We start from the raw sequence: 12,642 nt of genomic DNA on the forward strand, positions 1-12,642 counted from the left end.
CTCAAAAACACATATACACTGCCAATAGGGCTACTGTCATGCAAACTGTAGTCTTAAGTACAGACAGTATCGTTTTCAAGACTACTCTGTGGTAGTCTGTCCAGAGCAGGCCAAGGTCCAGTCAGAGCACTGAGACTTCTATCAGGCTCTGATTCACATCACACACACACACACACACACACACACACACACACACACACACACACACACATTCTACATCCATATCTGGCAGAGCCAGTCTGTTTACCTGGATCTCTGTATTCCTGGTCATCCCTGGAGACCCAGCCTGATCCTGATCTGATCACCACTTTATTATTGTTTTCTGGGATAAACACAGGGATTTATCAACACAATAACATGTGGATGTGGTGTGTTGGGGTGTGTGTTTGGGGTGTGTGTGTTCCCTGTCTGTGTGTGTTTATGTGAGTATCTGTGGCTTGACACTCCCTCCCCTCCATCCTGTCCCTCCCTGCCCTCTCCTCCACTCTCTTCCATCAGGGGGGGGGGGGGGGCAAATGTCGAGCGAGTAAGCCCCGAACCAGGCTTGGCCGGTCGCTACGGAAACAATGGCGACGGCAGCGCGGTGACAGCGGGAGACAGGAAGAGACAAGAACAGGCACAAACACAGGAACCTTCCATTCTGCCACCGAGTCTGAGACAGACCTGAGACCTGAGACCTGGTTGTGCGTTCCAAATGCCACCCTATTCCCTATAGGGCCCTTAAGTCTCTGGTCAAAGGTAGTGCATGTAGGAAATAGGATGTCATTTGGGAATCAGAGTGGCTCAGTATAAAAATATGCATTAATATGACAAAAGTAGTGACACACACAATCAGTGATTATTCACGAGTCCTGGGGGAGGCTGCATGGAGCGCCACAGAGTCCTGCGGTATGATACAGAGAGATATATTTTGGTGTGTGTGTGTGTGTGTGTGTGTGTGTGTGTGTTCACCTTCACCTCATATGGCATGGAGGTTTTTGGCAGGCCTGGGAATCAAGATATGTTCAGCCTATATATATAATCACGGATTTTAATACATATACAAATAAAAAAAACATACAGACATTATAATTTATGGGTTCTCATTAATCTTCCATTTATTTCAGCTCCAGAACAGCTTTTAAAGAGATATTAAAGACGTACATGAATCATTGCTGTATAGCCCTTCTATGGCTAAACTCCTGAGACTGAGTAATTCATGGGTATGATATTGAAAAATGGAGACCGAGCCCATATTGCAAGACGCTTGGTATGTAGCCTGTGTGTCTGAATAGATGAAAAAATCCCCTCTGTAATACCATTATTTCTGTATTAATGGGATATTTGTTCATATGGATTACGATGCCTTTTGTTCAATATTTGAGGCCCTCATTGTTTCTGAATAAAATGTTCTGCTTCACTCTTGTTGATTCCCACATTATAGCATAATACTCTACATCTACAATAGCCTTCACTACAGCACATGTACTCCACACTATAGGTCTGCCAGAAGGCATCATGATTAGGCCGTAAACCTGCCAGCTTCAGAAATACACTATCACAGTCTCTTCCTGTCCCACTCATTGTGCTGTAGGCTGTTGTGTATTGTATTGTACTGTAATCAAGGTATTCACTCTAGGAATCCCTATGGGCCAGATCTTTTATATTTACATATATAGATGACATCGTTCAGCAGCAGGTAGGTAGTTAGGGGGGTATACCTTGGCATCGTCACTACAGCCAACAGCGATTCAATTGTGACATATTAATAATTGTAGGCATCCTTGAGGGAAATCCTCAAGATCAGATGGTTTTATCGTTCAGCGGTAGGTATATACCTTGGCATTAATTCTCCCTCTTTCCCACTGCGACTTCCCTATGTGGTATAGTTGTATGTTAAAGGAACTATGGCATCAGCTTTGAGGGAAATCCCCTCCATAGAGCTTCAATTCAATACAACTTTATTTATCCCCTCGGGAGTAACAGAGCGTCTAACGGAGAGCTGTGGTCTAAGGAGTGGCGCCAAGGTAAACAAAGGTAAACAAACAACCAACAACCGTCTCCGTAAACCCTACCGCCAATCCGCTACCTGTCTTGATGAGGGGACCGGATGGTCCAACTCCGAACAACGCCATTCAGGAACATTTTGGGAATTGGGAATGAGGACTTGGGACCGTTTTGGTTTAGGAGCGGAACGAGCAGAATGATCTTCCTCTCCCTCCATCCTGTACTGGCGAGGTTGGGTCTCAGCCTCACAAAGAGAGTCGACTGGGCTGGGATGGAGCGGTGAGAGGGACCGGGAGCATTCCTTTCAGCTGGGAACCCCCTGCTGTGAGAGAGGGCCTGCTCCAAAGGAATTCAAATGTACAGCAGCGTCCCCCAGACTCCAGTGGCCTCCAGGTTTTTCCTTCTGCATCCCAAATAGCACCCTATTCCCTATGTAGTGCACTACTTTTGACCAGGGCCCACAGGGAATGGAGTGCCATTTGGGACACACACTCCCTGCATGGTCTGTGAGAACGTCTGGGTTATTCAGGCTTGTCTAGTTGTGTTATGTTATCTAAAGAGGGAAAGTACCGCACAGAAGGGTGGAGGTTTAAACGTACTGAGTAGAGCTAATTCTGGGTTGAACACGTATCAGCTTCTGGCCCAGGTGTAGGCAACCCTGTTCCTGGAGGGACACAGGTACGGCAGGATTTTGTCCCAACTAGGCACCACACCTGACCAGCTGAGCTAATTGATCAGTTCAGTGATTGTCTAAATTCTACACTCCTGGTCTTCCAGGTCAGTTAAATCAAGAACATGAAGTGCCTGTGGCACTCCAGGAACAGGGTTACCTACCCCTGCTCTGGCACTATAGAACGTGATCTGATCTTAGGTTGTTTGTGTTGAAGTACTGTTGGGCCTTAGTCAGCGTACTCCATCAATTTAGACTGTACAGTTGATTAGCCATATATGGGTAAATCCAGCATCGCCCGTGATATATGTAGCTACTGTACACTCAATTCCAAATAAGGCAGTCTCTTTTTTATAGCAATGTCATTTTTCCTTAGAAAATACGGACATCTTCTTTTCAGTCTTTTCTGAGTACAGTAATTTGCTGAGTACAGTAACATGATGCAAAAATAGACTAAGATTTATCTGAGTCTCAGTGGGGTGGGTTCCCTGGTGAAAGTATGTTTGGGGAGAAATCTTGGTGACAGTTCAAAGAAAGGAATATTTGGTCTGAAAAATCGAATTAGGAGACATTTTAACCCTGGACACAACGGATGTTATGTAGTAATGCTGATCGGACCATTGTCTATTGTGTTGTCCTCAAGCCTCTCCCTGTGTTATAGAGAAACATGCTATGTTCTCTGCCCTGACTGGAACAAACATCCAGTGAACAAATGAATCGGTTGCTTCTTTTTGTTTTCAAACAGATCCTCCAGTGAGGCACTTTGTGTTCCCTTGGCTGGCGTTGCCAAGGCGTCGGGAGTTGAGGCCCGCAAAAACAATTGATGAAACAAGGAATGGCGTGAAGAGTGTCCAAGAACCTGCCTTTTACGGAAATTCAGGGTCTTCCAAGGACGAGTTGTGTGTCTCCCTTCAGAATTCCAGAATTGATTTTCTCTTTTGAACAAAACATTATTTTCTTTCTATTTCTTAGTTTTTTTGCGTGACTCACTAGACTAGAGCCATGGGACTTAGTTTGGCTTCAGAACAGACAGTATTCGCCTAGGAAACTGGTGGTAATGACGGTAGCCATTTTGTTTCAAAAGTTAAATCAAACTATGATCTGTCCTTATATTTTAAACAGGAAGTCTTGGGGTTATCAGTACTAATGGTCGAGAGCACGGCTTGCTTTTCGATATTTGATGGATTTCTCTGTTTATTTGTTCGTTTAAATTGTTTTGCTCGTTGTCATCGCAAGGCAATTTGTTCAGGCTTTGTAGTTCGTTCAACTTCCTTTCTGTCCAAAGATTGATTGAACTTCATACCTTAATGTTTTAATCTTGGAACCAATATTTTCCGGGAATATTTCAAAAGAATACTGATTGTTCATCCAACTTTTAACAAACAATAATATTTTGTACCAATAGTTTATCCTCTGGTTGTTTCTCAATGGGTAAAGAAAACAGATTTTGACATCTAAAATAATAGATAAGTGTCACACCATCTTACTTTATGGCTAATAAACTTAAAACAAAAATTGCAACACAATACTAGCTGGACAGCTTTAGACTACGTTTTTAGGTGGAATGCCTATCAGAACTGATGAACGTTGGTAAATATCCTACATAAAGTATACATCAGACATTAGGTGTCCATAGCTCTCTGAACTCCATACATTTTCATAGCTAAGGGATCATAGATACAAACTGGGTCAGTACTTTGCAGACCTCAGCAGAATAGGATCCCCCTCATGAGATCTACAGTCTATACAGTAGAACCAGACTCACTGAACATATTGAAGTGAATTATTTACAACCCCATTAAAACAAAGTAAGATGGATAGATGGAATAGTCATTATATGGATAAAACATATCTAAGGTGAAATAGAGCATCCTTATGATGGAGCACAGTCTATATATAACCTCATTCACATCAAATATACCAGGAATTCACAGGACAACAGATGGAATTCTCATTGCATTCTAGAACCATTTGGATTTCTCCTGTCGCCACGGTAATGAGCTGTTGTTGATTCTACGGAACAGTGCAGAATTCCATCACGTACTATAGCCTACGCAGCGCTAAACAGAACATGGAATAACGACTTGTGTTCTTTTCCTCTAGTACATCTCATTCATTCCTTCTATTCATACACCTGTACATACTAACGAGGTGAGAATACCAGTCTGGAATACCAGACTGCAAAGAACAATTACACTGCATGCCTGCCTGATGTCTACACTTTCCTCCCTTTGTCAGTGTAGTCCTCCAGCGCGCCGCACACACAGAACGGACCCAGGCCTGCTTCCTGAGTGCTGGAGTTAGGGCTGTTTCTAATTATAGCTCAGAGAGGAGCGAGACTGAGGCACACACACACAGTACACACACATACACACACACTACTATAACTACAAGCATAGAATTTACGGTCCCAGGGCCGATGCTTCCCCTGAACCCAGCAGGCCAGGGAGCTGTTCACTGTTCACTTTCTCTGGTTGTAAATCTGACAGGCTTGGTCTGGTGGCTGCATGGTGCACCACATGTTACTGATACTACTGCATCATGTCAGACACAGGACAGTAGTCATGTGAGGTGTACTCATTAACCATCCACAACATCAGGTAAGTAGTGAGGGGGACGTGTTATAATCCAACAATGCTATCAAAGGCATAAGACTCTTGCAGTGAATGCACTTGTTGCTGCACACATACATTTTTCTTCATGGTGAAACAAGTGGATTACTTCCTGTACCGCATGAGGTCACTTTACAGGTGTCACACACAACCCATTTAAAAGTACCACACATTACTGACAATACAAATGCACCTGGTAACACGTTAAGGTGTCCAGGTCACTTTGTCAAAGTACAACACTAAACACAGAGCTACTCCTTCAGCTTAGAGTGTGTGGCGTTGTGTAGCCTAGACCTCCTGCAAGGTGTTTCTGAGTAGAGAACATCATCACCTCTCTGTAGACATTAACAGCTCAGCTAGCATGGCTGTAACACATTACCAAGCCGTTAAAGTGTCACAGAGAGGCCGGCGCCTGATGATTGAGTTATTACTTCACATTAACACGTTGACTTACCGTGCCACTTCCTTTTGGCCTATGATGCAGTCACAGAGTTCTGTGTTCATGTGTGGTACTTTAAAATAAACTCAGCAAAAAAAGAAACGTCCTCTCACTGTCAACAGCGTTTATTTTCAGCAAACTTAACATGTGTACATATGTGTATGAACATAACAATATTCAACAACTGAGACATAAACTGAACAAGTTCCACAGACATGTGACTAACAGAAATTGAATAATGTGTCTCTGAACAAAGGGGGGGTCAAAATCAAAAGTAACAGTCAGTATCTGGTGTGGCCACCAGCTGAATTAAGTACTGCTGTGCATCTCCTCTTCATGGACTGCACCAGATTTGCCAGTTCTTGCTGTGAGGTGTTACTCCACTCTTCCACCAAGGCACCTGCAAGTTCCCGGACATTTCTGGGGGGAATGGCCATAGCCCTCGTCCTCCGATCCAACAGGTCCCAGACGTGCTCAATGGTGAACGGAAGAGTGTCCTCCCCTCCTCAATAGCCACCTTTCATCGAGGATAGTCGTGTATCCTACCTGAGTCCTTCGCAGAAGAGCTTTAGATATCTGCCACACCCCCTTTGAAGCAGTTGTTTTCTCGAACGAGGAAAGCATTCAAAAATGAAAAGAGGATATGCTACTTATCTTTTTATTTATATAATGTCTTGCACAAACTAGCTACATTTCTTTTATCACTTTACACATTTATTTGGGGATTCCACTCCTGTAAACGTCATTTGCCTGATGACGCGTGAGTGGTGGGGAGTCTCATTTCATACAAGCGCATTCCATGTTCCCTCTCCTCACCACCTCTCCTCGATTACCTTTGATCTTTTTCAAAAGGAGGCAAGAGAGGAAGTAGGAGATAGGACACAGGAGTTGAGCAAATCCAATTGAGAAAAGGCAACTGTATGCAGAATCAAACATGATCTTCTTCCATTAGAGAAACAAACTTCCTGTTTACGGAGGTCGCATGAAAGGTAAAGGTATCAAATCAAATCAAGCTTTATTTATACAGCACATTCCAGACATGGATGCAACACAATGCGCTTCACAAAAAAATAAACAATAATAATAATAATAATTTACTACACAACAAACACCAGAGGATAAAAAAAACAAAAGAATAACGGTAAAAACTGAAAGACTAAAAAGCACCCTAAGGAATAGCAAAGCTAAAAAAGGTGTGTTTTAAGTTCTACGTTAAATATGTCCAGTGTTTCGGCCCCCCTCAGGTTCTCTGGCAGGCTATTCCAGAGACTGGAGGCATAATAACTAAAGGCTGCGTCTCCATGCCTCTTGGTCCTAGGATTTGGGATAGTTAAAAGGCCAGTGCCAGAGGACCTGAGGGACCTACTTGGTACATACTGTAACTTAAAATCATTTTGGACATGTATTGGGGTGCACAATTGTGGATTGATTTAAAAGCCAATAGAAGAATCTTAAAACGTATTCTAAAACTCACAGGATGCCAGTGCAGAGACCGGTGTAATGTGTTCTCTCCGTCTGGTCTTGGTCAGTACCCGTGCTGCAGCATTCTGTATGTTTTGCAGTTGACCAATGGCTTTCTTGGGTAGATCAGACAGGAGAGCATTACAGTAGTCAAGCCTGTTCGTAATAAAAGCATGGATGAGTCTCTCTATGTCAGCCTGAGATAGAAACGTCTGTTTTGGTCACATTCCTAATTCAAAATTGAGTTCAGAATTGGAAATGACACCTAGGTTTTTTACCTGGAGTTTTATCTTTATATTAAAATGAATTAAAACGTGCGGCCAGATTCTCTCTCTGTGCTTTGGCTCCAATAATAAGTACCTCGGTCTTGTCTTGATTTAGCTGGAGGACGTTGTGAGCTATTTAACTCCCTAATACAGTCTAATCATTTATCTGTGGAGCTAAAACCCTCTGGTGACACAGAAATGTAAAGCTGTGTGAAGTCTGTGTAGCAGTGAAAATCAATGCTGTGCTTTCTGATGACACTGCCTATGAGTAACATATATAAACAGTGCCAGACCAAAAATCAAACCTTGTGGAACTCCACATGTGAAATCATGTTCACCAAGGTCACAAAAGGAAGAATACTGCTTATAAAAAGCTGCCAGCAGGGTGAGACAAACACCCAACGTTAAATCGGAATCAGAATGAATAGTGATACAACAACAGTAGTCGAGAGCATATTGTCAACAAGATTTAGGGTGAACAGTCACCTTCAAAAGACTCAATTCTGTTATTGTTGATGATGATGTTGTCCGTAAATACACATTTAATCACCAAAGCCCATCTGAATTCAAACAAAGACCCAATACAGCACTGGATTATTTTATTGTGTGTGGAAGTGTTTTCACTGCAGCCATGCAGAAAACAACAGGAAATTCTAGGCAAACAGGAAGGTTTCTTTTTTGTGTAATAAAGACAAATTATTGTTCCGAAAACAATCATGGTCCTTTAGAGTGAACAATACAGGGATAGACAAAATACCTGCATGACTAAATTGGAATCTTGGAGTCCTACATAGTGGGACAATTGATCAACGATGATCAACAATGACATCACAAGTTCCACAAGGGAGTCATAGGCTCAGGATGCATCCCAAATTGCATCCTATTGCCTACATAGTGCACTACCTTTGACCAAAGCCCTAAGGACCTTGGTCAAAACTAGTGCACTACATAGGGAATAGGGTGCCATTTCATTTGGGACTCAAACTCAGTTTAGCTTTTAGGAAGTGATACAAGACCATGTTGGTACTTAGAACCACAGCTGCCATTTTGATTGATGTCCCCATAGGGAGAGGAACTAGTAGTCAGACACACTTGTGGCTATGAGTCCACTCTCAAATAATGCCACACATCTTCCTACATATTGTTCATAATGTTTCATTGTTCCTAACAAGTATCACAGCCTCCAAAGGAGACTAAAATATTCATAAACACAGGAAAATGCATTCAATATGAAATAGATTGGGCCGGTCCGGCAGGAGTCGAGGTCAATGTAATATTGTTAATCACAGGAAGCTCGTCCCCCCCTAATAACAATGACAAAACAAACACGAGAGGGTGGACATCGCTGAAGTGAGAGGGAGCAACAAGTAAAAGTGGGACTTTCCCCCTATACAGTACAGGGAAGGGAATCAAAGGTCCTTTTCAAGGGCCCTTCAAGACATGTAAAGGTCCCTTGGAGGTGCCAGAGGATGTCCCAAATGGCACCCTGCCTATTCCCTGTATAACACATTATCTTGTACAGGGCCCTGGGTGGCAGATATGCCTAGCAGTTAAGAGTGTTGGGCCGGTAACTGAAAGGTTGCTGGTTTGAATCCCCGAGCTGACTAAGTGAAAAAAAATCTGTCGATGTTCCCTTGTGCAAGGCACTTAACCCTAATTGTGCCTGTAAGTCGCTCTGGATAAGCATGTCTGCTAAATGTAGGCAACAGGGTGTTATTTGGGAATGTGGACTGAGTCATTTTCAATATCAAGCCGTTTTCTTCTAAAGGAAAAAGAACTGATCCAAGAGCTTTTGTTCTTTTGTTAATGTTCTCAAACGCTCGTCTAGGGGCTGGGCAAGCAGATAGGTGAATTCCAAGATTTTAGCTTTGTAATGTGTGTGTATTTGGCTGTATAATATAATACTTAATCCCCAATCTGATATCCCAGATGTGTTCTTAGATATTATTTGTTTGTAATGCTTTATTCAGTGTAATGTACAGATTCAGAATAAAATAATAACATTAGACATGATGTACTGATTCACCAAGTGTAAACCTATAGGGGGTATAGAGGATATACCGTATAGAGGATATATTGAACATGATGCCCTGTAAACTATACATTTCCTGTGCATTGTCACTCATCCCACCAAAATAATCATATTTTTGTCTCTGTATCTATGGCGGCATGTTTGGATAACCCAACATAACATACAGAGTGATGTAACACATTATTAAGTAATGCTGAGTAGGTATACAGACCTGAACCTGGTTTTATTGAAGGATGAATTGTCTACATTAGGCTTACAGATAATTGTGCAAGTGGTCAGTTAACATGTACAAAAATGCCTTTCTTTAGGTTGCAGGTACAAGTCTATTTTCCCTCACTTCTTAGATAGTCCTATACAGAGTTCAGGAGCCTGTATTAATAAAGTGTCTTAGAGTTGGAGCGCTAATCTAGGATCAGGTCCCCCTCTGATTCATTATGATCCTATATAAGCACTCCTACTCTGAGACTGTTAGTGAATATGGGCCCTGATTTTGGGACACTATGAAAAATAAATCAGTAGACAGACTGACTAATATCCTTGACTATACTGACCTCTAGTGGACAGCCAGACAGTAGACAGGATGGAGACAGTTCTCCATTCAATCAAAGTTGTCAAATTAATCAATAATGTAGTTTTAAACTGAAGGGTTAACCTTGATCTCAGTTAGAGTATTTTTAAAGGAAACTCGATGCCATCTAGAGATTTACCAAGAGGCCTTAAACCCTCACTTTACCATTCACATTGTTAATTATACATTAAAATGCATTTATCTTATATGCCTCTAAACACCATTCTTTCAATCTTAAAAAATCAATAAAAACGCTTCTAATGATTAATCAATGAACAACTCCCACCAAAAAAATCTAACATACAACGCTACTCATTCATTATGCAGTCATCTGAAATAAATGTAAAAATGACCATTGTAAGAACAGGTAGTTTACAGCATACCGGCTAATGAGTAGTCCTGAAACAGAACTCTAGGGGAACCCCTGGCTGCTACTTAAGATATGACACAGACATTGCAACTTTCTGACTGATTCTCAGACACATTTATCATATACATGTAAATCCATACATTTTAAGACATTTGGGGGGAAATATTAAACAGATTCACCAAGCTTCGATGCTTGAACCCGTAAAAACAAATTCCTCATTTTAGTAATTTAACCGAGGCTCTTATCCAGAGTGACTTACAATAGCAATTAGGGTTACGTGCCTTGCTCAAGGGCACATTTTTCACCTAGTAGTCTCGAATCAGCGACCTTTTGGTTATTGGCTCAAAGCTCTTAACTGCTAGGCTACCTGTTGCCCCAAAATACCACACTGGCTTAATAAAACCCTGGTTGCAGTCATTCAGCTTACCCGCTGCTCCAGGAGTCTGCATAGTCCCACATTTTATTTTTTAAATAAAAAATAGCCCAAGGCCTATGCAGCTGCTCTGCAGGGATGGCTGGATGAAACTCCCACCAATGTTTCAATGTATTTTCAGAAATTGTTACATTTTCTGCTGTTAGAGAGGCTATCCCATGTCCTCAACAACACACCATAGCCTCTCATTTAGGCTTAGAATGATCATCAGTGTTATGCATGGGAATGCTGACCTCAGACACCTGATCTGACCTGGTTCTATAAATGATGGGGTCCAGGTTCTCCCCACTTCTCCCGGGGTGCGTGCCCGTGCGCTCTTGGGCATGAATTTTACAGGTGTGGTCGCTTCATTCAGCAATATGCATGTGAAGCTACAGTACAAGCTTCCGCGTGGATTTAGATTCCGATTTTTGGAGCTGCGCACACCTTTTGTAACATGATACCTCGCAAGTCCATACATTTCTTGACTCACAAATAGCAACATGAAACTTTAGTTTTTATTTACTTGACCTTGTTTTGTGCTTGCCAGTTGGCTGTAGGTTACTCCGCCAGCAGCTTGCTATAGCTGGCTAAAAACAGCAAGCAAGTTATCCTTTTAGATTCCCACATCTCCCCTGTGTTTAAATAATAAGATTTATAAATAATATGCCCATGGCATATTGCTCGCCATTGTAACCTACAATATTAGGCGCAGTGGTCTAAGACACTGCATCTCAGTGCAAGAGGTGTCACTGCAGTACCTGGTTCGAATCCAGGCTGCATCAAATCTGGCCGTGATTGGGAGTCCCATAGGGCGGCGCACAATTAGCCCAGCGTCTCAAGGGGTAGGCCGTCATTGTAAATAAGAACTCGTCATTGTAAGCAACTGACTTGCCTAGTAAAAATGTTTTTTAAACACCACGTTTCTTTAGTTGATACCTTTAGTTTTCATGGTGCACAAGACACCAGTCTGATTTGTGATTGTCTCTGTGGACTATTCAGTTGCAGAGGCTGTGGGGATGACAGTCCATCACTCTCTAAGACATATGCTAATCAAATTGTATATGGTTATTTTATGTAAGAACAATGGTGCAACTAGGGTTGTAAAATTACTGGAACTTTCAATAAATTCCCTGGTTTTCCAAAATCCTGAAAATTGATGCATTTTTCTAGACCGCTATGTGTACAATAGCAAAGTTAACAAGCATATTGTTGTTGAGAACAATGCAGCGGAGGCACTAGCAGAGTGAGAAGAGAAAGCAGTCCTTGCCTTAACTGTCTAAGAAAAGTGAAGAGAGAGGAAACCCCAACTTAATTAGGTCTGTAATCAATAGCCTAACTGTTAAATGTGCCTGGCTTTATAAATCATCCATAGGTTATACACTACATGACCAAAAGTATGTGGACACCTGCTCATTGAACATCTCATTCCAAAATCATGGCATTAATATGGAGTTGGTCCCCCCTTTTCTGCTGTAACAGCCTCCACACTTCTGGGAAGGCTTTCCTCTAGATGTTGGAACATTGCTGCAGGGATTTGCTTCCATTCAGCCACAAAAGCATTAGTGAGGTCGGGGACTGATGTTGGGCGATTATACCTGGCTTGCAGTCAGCGTTCCAATTCATTACAAAGGTGTTCAATGGGTTTGAGGTCAGGGCTCTGTGCAGGCCAGTCAAGTTCTTCCACACCGATCTCGACAAACCATTTCTGTATGGACCTCGCTTTAAGCACGGGGGCATTGTCATGCTGAAACAGGAAAGGTCCTTCCCCAAACTGTTGCCACAAAGTTGGAAGCACAGATTTGTCTAGAATGTCATTGTATGCT

This window comes from Salmo trutta, chromosome 14 (assembly GCF_901001165.1).
Source record: "Salmo trutta chromosome 14, fSalTru1.1, whole genome shotgun sequence".
NCBI classification, from domain to species: Eukaryota; Metazoa; Chordata; class Actinopteri; order Salmoniformes; family Salmonidae; genus Salmo; species Salmo trutta.